Here is a 10766-nt window from a genome sequence, read left to right on the forward strand (position 1 = left end):
TTTGTTAGGGGTTTCCATGAAAAAAATGATTTTGAACTTCTAGTGTGGTTGCATGTGTATATTTCGAAACTTTTGGGTCAAAACTGCAATTTCTGAAAATTCTCTCATTCTTAAAGTTTGGATCTATTTTACAGCAAGTATTAATTAGGAAAAAGTTTTATTTAACAAGTTTTTAAATCAATTAGAGTTATGTTAGAGTTTTGGATTTTTAAATTGAAAAAGGGATTTTCCTAGTTTTTATTTCAATAAATTCGAAACTTTGTAAAATTTTAAATTTATTGCAGAATCTGGAATTTGAGTCATTTAGGAGTTCTAGGATTTAATTTGGGGATTTTTGAAATTAGTTTGCTATTATTTCGAAATTTGGTAAATTGCATGTCTCTTCCATATGTTTTGTGCCTTAAGTGTTCATGTTTTGATTTAATGGTTATGAATGATGAGTTTTGGTATTTGTGGTACTTTAATTTCTGTTGGATGTGTTTAATGGCTGTGGAAAATTGATTGAAATGGATTATTACCTAGATGTGGTAATAAGTCCATTAAATGAAGGTAAGAAGGTGTTTGTTCTTGAGCTTGCTTTGATGAGTAATTAGTGATGTTTAATGTGTTGATTGTGCATGTGTGCTGAAATTGTGTGAATGTGTGGGTGCTGATTGTGCATGGTGTGGGTGTGCCGTGTGTGGTTGTGTGTGAAATTGGGATTTTTGCTCAAATCATAAATATGTGGTAAATTGTGGTATTTGTGTGATTTGTGACACTTGATTGACATTTGTGATGTTATGTGTGGGTCATAAGCATAATTTCGAAAAGTTGCATAAAAATGATTTTATTTGAAAGGTTAATGGAATATCGGGTAATAAACACCTCAGATATAGTGGGCCGGTATCCAACTAGGATGATGTGGTAGTGGTTTGATTCCACTTAGTGAAAACGGGCTCGTAACAGGTTTATTGCTCGGTACAGAAATTAATCTTTCACGGATCCGATAAACCGAAACATGTGTTTTCATGATTTTCACAAAAAAAAGGGCATTTTAGTCATTTTTGCATAATTACGTGATCTTGTGAAATGAAGTGCTTTCGTGAAATATGTGATTTGACCGATTGTCTTGTGTTGTGGTGCGAAACGTGGGTAAGAACGGGTATACGCTATTATATATATTATATATATAACGTATTTCTAAAGTTTGATAATACTCGGATTTCTTACTGAGCTTTATAGCTCATATAGATGTCTTTTAATTGCAGGTAGTAGTAATCCTCAACCGGGATGGATCGAGTAGTGGATCGAGGTCTTGCCCGGGATTTTGGAAGACGTACGAGGACCTATGAACGAATGCTAGGCTTTTGGTTATTTTCTTTTGGTGGTGTAACCCTAAAACCGTAACATTTCCCTTTCGTACTTTTGAACTCGTTTTTCATTATGAATCGTACTTATTTCCTATCTTAATATATTAAGTTTCGTAAATTGCTATTTTCATGCCTTCGTTAGGAAACTTCGAATTATTCACCAAAATAACCTTTTCGAACTCTGATTTATTCTCGAACCGAAAAGAATGTTTAGTGAGAATGTAGCACTCGAATAAGAAACCTCCTTTCGAAACTTCTTTCCAAACCAAGATTTATATTCGGCTAAAGCAATTCAATAAAGTTTTCGAAAATGCAAAGCCTTCAATACCCAAGAGAACAAAGTTTCGATAATTGCATTTTCACCCCATCCCAACGTTTCAAAAATTATAAAGAGATCCTTTGCTTCCGCTAGTTTTATAGATATTCCGATAAACCGGTTCGATTTATCGCCCGACTAGAAGGGGGGTGCTACAACGGTGGTATCAGAGCATTGTTCATAGATACTCGTACGAACTTCACGGGCTTAGAGGCTACTCGAGACGCGAAACTCGGACCATCCGGTAACGTATGTGTATTATTTTCCTTATGTGTTTTATTTGCTTTACTTATTAATGATAATTAATATAGAAATAATGGCGAGACGTATAACCCGAGCAAACCCGAGCAATCCCGCCGATGAACCGCACGACCCCAATCAAACCATTAATAATCTCTCCAACTTAATCCGAGAACAAGCCCAAAACCACCAACGTCAAATCGAACAACTTCTCCAACGTAACCAAAACCCGCCTCAAAATAATGCGCCTCAAGCCATATACGAACGATTCCTCCGAATGAACCCATCCGAATTTCACGGTGGAACCGACCCCACTATAGCCGAAGAGTGGATCAAATCTCTCGAAGTCATATACGACTACATGCAAATGACCGACCGCGACCGCGTACACTGTGCCATCTTCCTCCTCCGAAACGAAGCTCGTAACTGGTGGGAAGGAATCAAAGAAGGGACGAACCTCGAGACTCTGCCATGGACCGAATTCAAAGTGCAATTTTTCGAAAAATATTTCTCGAAAGACGTGCGAGCCCACAAACTCAAAGAATTTCTCGAACTCCGACAAGGCGACTTACCGATGATCGAATACATCCGCCGTTTCGAACGTGGCTGCCTCTACGCTCCATTCATCGCTCGAGACGCCGAAGAAAAGAAGAACCATTTCATTCGTGGCCTCCAACCCGAAATCCGTAGAGATATTCGTATGTCCGACGCCTCAACTTTCCGCCAACTCGTAGACAAGGCACTCATGGCTGCCCAAGACGAACGAGATATCCAAAACAACCGCCGACCACAAGGAATTACTCAACGACCGTGGAAAAAGAACAATTTCGGCAACCGCCCATTTCGAGGAAAAGGAACGCAGCCCATTCGCCAAACAACCGGACCACCGCCACCGCCGCCAAGGCCAACCTGCCCAAAGTGTGGAAAGAGTCACTCCGGAGAATGCGTACACGGAACACGGAGCTGTTTTCGATGCCATCAGCCCGGACACATGGTGAAAGATTGCCCGAAACCTCCACCGAACGTCCCCGGTCGAGTGTTCGCCATGACTCAAGAACAGATCGAGCAAGACCCGTCGATGATAGCAGGTACCATATTTATCCTCGAAGAACCCATTTACGCTCTTATCGATTCCGGCTCTACTCATTCCTTTATATCGAAAGACATAATTGCGCACTTAAATCTCGAACCGAACCGATTAAATTACGAATACCGAATCCTCATTCCCTCTGGCGAAGAAATGTGCTCTAACCTAGTCATACTCAATTGCCCAATCCGAGTTCATACTCAAACCATGAATTTCGACCTAATCCTCTTACCAATCCAAAATTTCAAAGTTATACTAGGCATGGATTGGTTAACCGAATTCAAAGCCCAAATCGACTGTGCCTCGAAAACGGTCATTTTTCCACTTCCGAACGGCGAAACCCTAAAATTTCGAAGTCAACCCAAACCCTCGATTCCAATCATATCCGCGATCAAAGCAGTCAAACTCATTCACAAGGGTCATTCCGGCTACCTAGTGGATATTCTAAAATCCGAGTCCGAACCCAAAGCCCAAATTTCCGATATTCGAGCTGTCCAAGAATTTCCCGACGTATTTCCCGATGATATTCCCGGACTTCCGCCCGATCGAGAGATTGAGTTCGAAATCAACCTGATCCCCGGAGCCGCGCCAATTTCCAAAGCACCGTACCGTATGGCCCCGATGGAATTGAAGGAACTGAAGGACCAAGTCCAAGAATTGCTCGACAAAGGCTATGTTCGACCCAGCCATTCCCCGTGGGGTGCACCGGTTCTCTTTGTCAAAAAGAAAGACGGATCCCTCCGCCTTTGCATCGATTACCGTGAACTCAACAAAGTCACGATCAAAAATAAATACCCTCTTCCTCGAATCGATGATCTTTTCGACCAACTCCAAGGCTCATCAGTCTTCTCGAAAATCGACCTCCGATCCGGCTATCACCAACTCAAAATCAAAGAATCCGATATCCCCAAAACGGCTTTCAGAACCCGATACGGCCATTATGAATTTGTTGTTATGCCCTTCGGCTTAACCAACGCCCCCGCCGCTTTCATGGACCTGATGAACCGAGTCTTTCATCAATACTTGGACCAGTTCGTGATTGTCTTCATCGATGACATTCTCATCTACTCCAAAACCCAAAAAGATCACATGTCTCACCTTCGTACCGTACTCCAAACCCTCCGATCGCATCAACTATACGCCAAGTTCAGCAAATGCGAGTTCTGGCTTTCGAGTGTGGCTTTCCTTGGTCACATTGTTTCAGAACGAGGAATCTCCGTTGACCCCAGCAAAATAGAAGCCGTGTCAAATTGGTCAATTCCGAAGAATGCGAAGGAAATTCGAAGTTTCCTTGGACTAGCCGGCTACTACCGCAAATTCGTAAAGGATTTCTCAAAGCTTGCCTCTCCACTCACCCGATTGACTCGAAAAGACGTCAAGTATCAATGGACTCCCGAATGCGACGCCAGTTTCAACGAATTGAAGGCTCGACTCACCTCGGCACCAATTCTCGCGCTACCAGAGAAAGTCGGAGAATTCATAGTCTACAGCGATGCCTCGAAATTAGGTCTAGGCGCCGTACTTATGCAAAATGGAAAGGTCATTGCCTACGCCTCACGTCAACTCAAAGAGTACGAACGCAATTATCCAACGCACGATCTCGAATTAGCAGCCGTCGTTTTCGCACTCAAAATCTGGCGACACTACCTCTATGGCGAAAAATGCACCATCTACACCGATCACAAGAGTCTGAAATATTTCTTCACTCAGAAAGACTTGAACATGCGGCAACGACGATGGCTCGAACTAGTCAAAGACTACGACTGCGAGATACTCTACCACCCCGGCAAAGCAAATGTGGTCGCCGACGCGCTTAGCCGCAAATCGATCAACGCGCTCATAGTCCAACCTAACTTGGGAGAATCGATCAAATCTGCCCAACAAAACGATCCGCAAATTCTCAAAATTCGCGATAACCTCGAATCCAGTCCCAATTTTCAAATCTCCAAAGATGGTCTCGTCCGATTCCAAAATCGCATTTACGTCCCCGATGATCCAAATGTTCGCCGACTCATCTTAACCGAATCTCACCAAACCACGTACACTTGCCATCCCGGAGAAACCAAGATGTACCAAGACCTCAAAAAGCTCTACTGGTGGCCTGGAATGAAGAAAGACGTAGCCCGATTCGTAGCCGAATGCTTAGTGTGCCAACAAGTCAAAGCGGAACATCAAAGGCCCGGAGGTCTACTTCAATCGAACCTAATTCCGGAATGGAAATGGGAAGCTATCACAATGGACTTCGTACAAGGATTTCCGAAGACCCAAAGAGGATCCGACGCCATTTGGGTGATCGTTGACCGACTGACCAAAACGGCTCACTTTCTCCCGATCCGAATGACATTGAGTCTAGAAAAGTTAACCGAACTATACGTCCGCGAGATAGTCCGACTCCACGGTGTTCCCGTCTCAATTATTTCCGACCGAGACCCTCGATTTACGTCAAAATTCTGGAAAAGCTTACACGAAACCCTCGGAACGCGATTAAAATTCAGCACCGCCTATCACCCCCAAACCGACGGTCAATCCGAACGAACTATCAAAACCCTAGAAGATCTTCTCCGCGCTTGTATTCTTGATTTTGGAGGAAATTGGGAATCCCGCCTTCCACTAATCGAATTCGCGTACAACAATAGCTTTCACTCATCAATTGGAATGGCACCTTACGAAGCTCTTTACGGCCGCAAGTGTAGGTCCCCGCTCCATTGGGACGAAATTGGCGAAGGAAAATTCCTTGGTCCCGACATAGTCCAACAAACCGTCGATATCGTCAAAAACATCCGAGAGAAAATGCGAATTGCCCAAGATCGGCAACAAAGCTATGCCAACACTCGAAGGAGAGATCTCGAATTCGAAGTCGGAGACTCCGTATTCTTAAAAGTGGCGCCTTTCAAAGGAATTATGCGATTTGGGAAAAAGGGAAAATTAGCACCGCGATTTATTGGCCCATTCGAAATTCTCGACAAAGTTGGTACTCGCGCCTATCGACTCGCCTTACCGCCCAACTTATCCAACTTCCACAACGTCTTTCACGTTTCGATGCTTCGAAAATACATTCGCAGCCCCGACCACATATTGAAAACCGAACCGGTCGAACTAAACCCTAACCTATCCTACGAAGAGAAACCTTCTCAAATACTCGATTTCAAAACCAAAACCCTTCGAAACCGAGACCTTAAATTCGTTAAGATCCTTTGGCAAAACCATACCCCCGAAGAAGCCACGTGGGAACGAGAAGAAGAAATGCGCGAACGATACCCCGAGTTGTTCAGGTAACAATTTTGGGGACAAAATTTCTTTAAGGGGGGGAGATTGTAACACCCCACCTTTCCAAAACCCGAAAATCCTAAAACCCGAGATTAATATTTCTAACTCGAGAACCCTTAGGTAATATTATTACGTGAAAATTAATTATATGCATTACGTGAATTCAATTATGTTACTTACGTGAATAATTATATGCGTTATTATATGTGTGATTTATATTTTCGTAAATTGAAATTCTAGGAATTTCATGAATTACGTGATTTATGTGAATAATTGCGTATTTTATCTAGTTGATAAATCACTTAGTAAGTTATGTGGAATATATATATATATACATATATATGCCTATATATATACGTACATACATGCATGCATACGTATACATATATATATGTTAATACTTGCATTATACATCTAAATATACACATATATATATATATATAAATATATATATATATATGTCCGAATTGTGTGTATGTGTGTATTCGGATTATGTGTGTGTGTGGTATTTATGCAAGTTGTGTTTATTTTTAATAAATTAATTAGTGAATAATTGTGCATGTTATTACACTTGGCAACCCCTAATCATTTTGCCTAAGCCTACACTCAACACTCCATTTGAAAGATGAAGAGACACCCTTCATCTTTCTTCTTCCAACACATTGCCACATTACTTGTCTCTCTCCCCTCTCTCCACCGAAGCCATCATCACCATCATCGGCTCTCCTCTCTCCACCTCACTTCATAATTTCTAAAGAATTCCCAATATAACCATGAGAGTTCCCTATTTAACTCTTGCCTTGGACTACTCCAAGAACACCGTGAAAACCACCTGCCTTCTCACGGGAGACCACAACTCCTCCCTCCTTGAAGCTCACACCATCTCCTTCACAATCAAGGTGGCTTGGCTAGACTTTGGTGCTTGAAAGTTTTTCTTCCTTTTGGCCATTTTTCTTCTTCGATCTTAAGGTAAGAAAATTCGATTTCTTGCTGCAATTAAGGGACATGAATAGTATGAAACTGATTTTCATAAAATTTTAAAAGATTGGGAAAGATTTCGAAAATTTGTGGCTTTTTGAAGAAAAATGGAAAAATGAGTGTTCTTGTTAAATTCTTGTTCTTGCATGCATAATCTATGTTAGTAGTGGTTAGATACAGCATTTATTGGCCAAAAGCCTTGAGAATTTCAGATTTCGAAAAGGGGTTTTCAAGAAAATGAGATTTTTAACTTTTTGTGGTTGCATGTGTAGATCTTCGAAAGTTTGGGCCAAATCTGTAATTTTTGTAAAGTTTGTCCGAAAAAGGTTTTCAAAACTGATTTCTAGCATTTATTGAACAAGATTTTCGGATTTAAAGAATTTTTGTAAGAAAAAGTTGATTTTGAAGTTTTAATAGACTTGCATGTGTAGATCTAGAAATTTTGGGGCAAATTATGTAATTTCCGAAATTTCTGCATAAAGTGACTTTTCAACTTCATTTTTCTGCATCTAGTAAAGTGGAATTTCAGATTTGTTAGGGGTTTCCATGAAAAAGTTGATTTTGAACTTCTAGTGTGGTTGCATGTGTATATTTCGAAACTTTTGGGTCAAAACTGCAATTTCTGAAAATTCTCTCATTCTTAAAGTTTGGATCTATTTTACAGCAAGTATTAATTAGGAAAAAGTTTTATTTAACAAGTTTTTAAATCAATTAGAGTTATGTTAGAGTTTTGGATTTTTAAATTGAAAAAGGGATTTTCCTAGTTTTTATTTCAATAAATTCGAAACTTTGTAAAATTTTAAATTTATTGCAGAATCTGGAATTTGAGTCATTTAGGAGTTCTAGGATTTAATTTGGGGATTTTTGAAATTAGTTTGCTATTATTTCGAAATTTGGTAAATTGCATGTCTCTTCCATATGTTTTGTGCCTTAAGTGTTCATGTTTTGATTTAATGGTTATGAATGATGAGTTTTGGTATTTGTGGTACTTTAATTTCTGTTGGATGTGTTTAATGGCTGTGGAAAATTGATTGAAATGGATTATTACCTAGATGTGGTAATAAGTCCATTAAATGAAGGTAAGAAGGTGTTTGTTCTTGAGCTTGCTTTGATGAGTAATTAGTGATGTTTAATGTGTTGATTGTGCATGTGTGCTGAAATTGTGTGAATGTGTGGGTGCTGATTGTGCATGGTGTGGGTGTGCCGTGTGTGGTTGTGTGTGAAATTGGGATTTTTGCTCAAATCATAAATATGTGGTAAATTGTGGTATTTGTGTGATTTGTGACACTTGATTGACATTTGTGATGTTATGTGTGGGTCATAAGCATAATTTCGAAAAGTTGCATAAAAATGATTTTATTTGAAAGGTTAATGGAATATCGGGTAATAAACACCTCGGATATAGTGGGCCGGTATCCAACTAGGATGATGTGGTAGTGGTTTGATTCCACTTAGTGAAAACGGGCTCGTAACAGGTTTATTGCTCGGTACAGAAATTAATCTTTCACGGATCCGATAAACCGAAACATGTGTTTTCATGATTTTCACAAAAAAAGGGCATTTTAGTCATTTTTGCATAATTACGTGATCTTGTGAAATGAAGTGCTTTCGTGAAATATGTGATTTGACCGATTGTCTTGTGTTGTGGTGCGAAACGTGGGTAAGAACGGGTATACGCTATTATATATATTATATATATAACGTATTTCTAAAGTTTGATAATACTCGGATTTCTTACTGAGCTTTATAGCTCATATAGATGTCTTTTAATTGCAGGTAGTAGTAATCCTCAACCGGGATGGATCGAGTAGTGGATCGAGGTCTTGCCCGGGATTTTGGAAGACGTACGAGGACCTATGAACGAATGCTAGGCTTTTGGTTATTTTCTTTTGGTGGTGTAACCCTAAAACCGTAACATTTCCCTTTCGTACTTTTGAACTCGTTTTTCATTATGAATCGTACTTATTTCCTATCTTAATATATTAAGTTTCGTAAATTGCTATTTTCATGCCTTCGTTAGGAAACTTCGAATTATTCACCAAAATAACCTTTTCGAACTCTGATTTATTCTCGAACCGAAAAGAATGTTTAGTGAGAATGTAGCACTCGAATAAGAAACCTCCTTTCGAAACTTCTTTCCAAACCAAAATTTATATTCGGCTAAAGCAATTCAATAAAGTTTTCGAAAATGCAAAGCCTTCAATACCCAAGAGAACAAAGTTTCGATAATTGCATTTTCACCCCATCCCAACGTTTCAAAAATTATAAAGAGATCCTTTGCTTCCGCTAGTTTTATAGATATTCCGATAAACCGGTTCGATTTATAGCCCGACTAGAAGGGGGGTGCTACACTACCGAAGATGTTGAGGGATCCTCTCTTCTAATTTGATTTTATTTTCCTAATTGCAACTCTTTTCTTACTCTTTGATCATTTTTGCTTCATGGACACCTAATTATCAATTTGTCCTTATAGAATACTAAATCCACCAATTAAAACAGAAATATAAATTAGTCCATAAAAAAATCCACGTCAACGTAAACGTTGAGTGTTATTGTACACTCCACTGTATCTTTTGTATCCGGTGTTTTTGTTGTTGTTAGGTTATGCGTATTAAAGTCCTAGTGTTGTATTTCGTGTTTTTATGAACGTTGTTGCGAATGCACTTTTGCGCATGTTTTTTTACATGTAGGTTTGTGCATGTCCATTTGAGCGAGTGTGTTTGTGCATGTTTGTTGATTTGTATTAATGTCCTAGGATTGTAGTTAGTGTTTTCATGATCCTTTTTGCTAATGCATTTTTGCGTGAGTACTTTTGCGCATGATTTTGTAGTTTTACTTATGTGCGTATATTTTGAAGCCAGTGTTTTGGGGCACGTTTCTTGATGCGCATTCGTGTCCTCGAACTGTAGCGGGTATTTTCATGATCGCTTTTGGAATCAAATTTTGACCATGTTCGAGTCCGAATTTGGAAATTTGAAATTAGACAGGAATTGTAGCCAGCTGAAATAGCTTTCTAATGCAGCCGGAACCTGTTGATTTGGAGTTCGGATGAGAAAGTTATGCTCGACTTCGTGGACACTACCGAAGATGTTGAGGGTTCCTCTATTCTAATTTGATTTCTTTTCCTAATTGCAACTCTTTTCTTACTCTTTGATCATTTGTGCTTCAGGGACACCTAATTATCAATTTGTCCCTATAGAATACTAAATCCACCAATTAAAAAAGAAATATAAATTAATCCATAAAGAAATCCACGTAAACGTAAACGTTGAGTGTTATTCTACACTCCACTGTATCTTTTGTATCCGGTGTTTTTGATGTTGTTAGGTTATGCGTATTAAAGTCCTAATGTTGTATTTCTTGTGTTTATGAACGTTGTTATGAATGCACTTTTGCGCATGTTTTTTTACATGTACGTTTGTGCATGTCCATTTGAGCGAGAGTGTTTCTGCATGTTTGTTGATTTGTATTAATGTCCTAGGATTGTAGTTTGTGTTTTCATGATCCTTTTTGCGAATGCACTTTTGCG

General features: G+C 39.5%; 1 long non-coding RNA gene across 1 annotated transcript; it reads left to right on the plus strand.

Annotated features, from left to right (window-relative positions):
- The first annotated feature begins 6947 nt into the window (after positions 1-6947).
- LOC148766995 (uncharacterized) lies at positions 6948-9215 on the plus strand. The gene is made up of 2 exons (XR_016034332.1): positions 6948-7228; positions 9014-9215. It is a non-coding gene; the product is annotated as an uncharacterized LOC148766995 (long non-coding RNA).
- The last annotated feature ends 1551 nt before the right edge of the window (positions 9216-10766 follow it).

The sequence above is a fragment of the Erythranthe guttata genome, chromosome 11, assembly GCF_056151865.1.
Source record: "Erythranthe guttata isolate IM_541 chromosome 11, IM_541, whole genome shotgun sequence".
Taxonomy (NCBI): domain Eukaryota; kingdom Viridiplantae; phylum Streptophyta; class Magnoliopsida; order Lamiales; family Phrymaceae; genus Erythranthe; species Erythranthe guttata.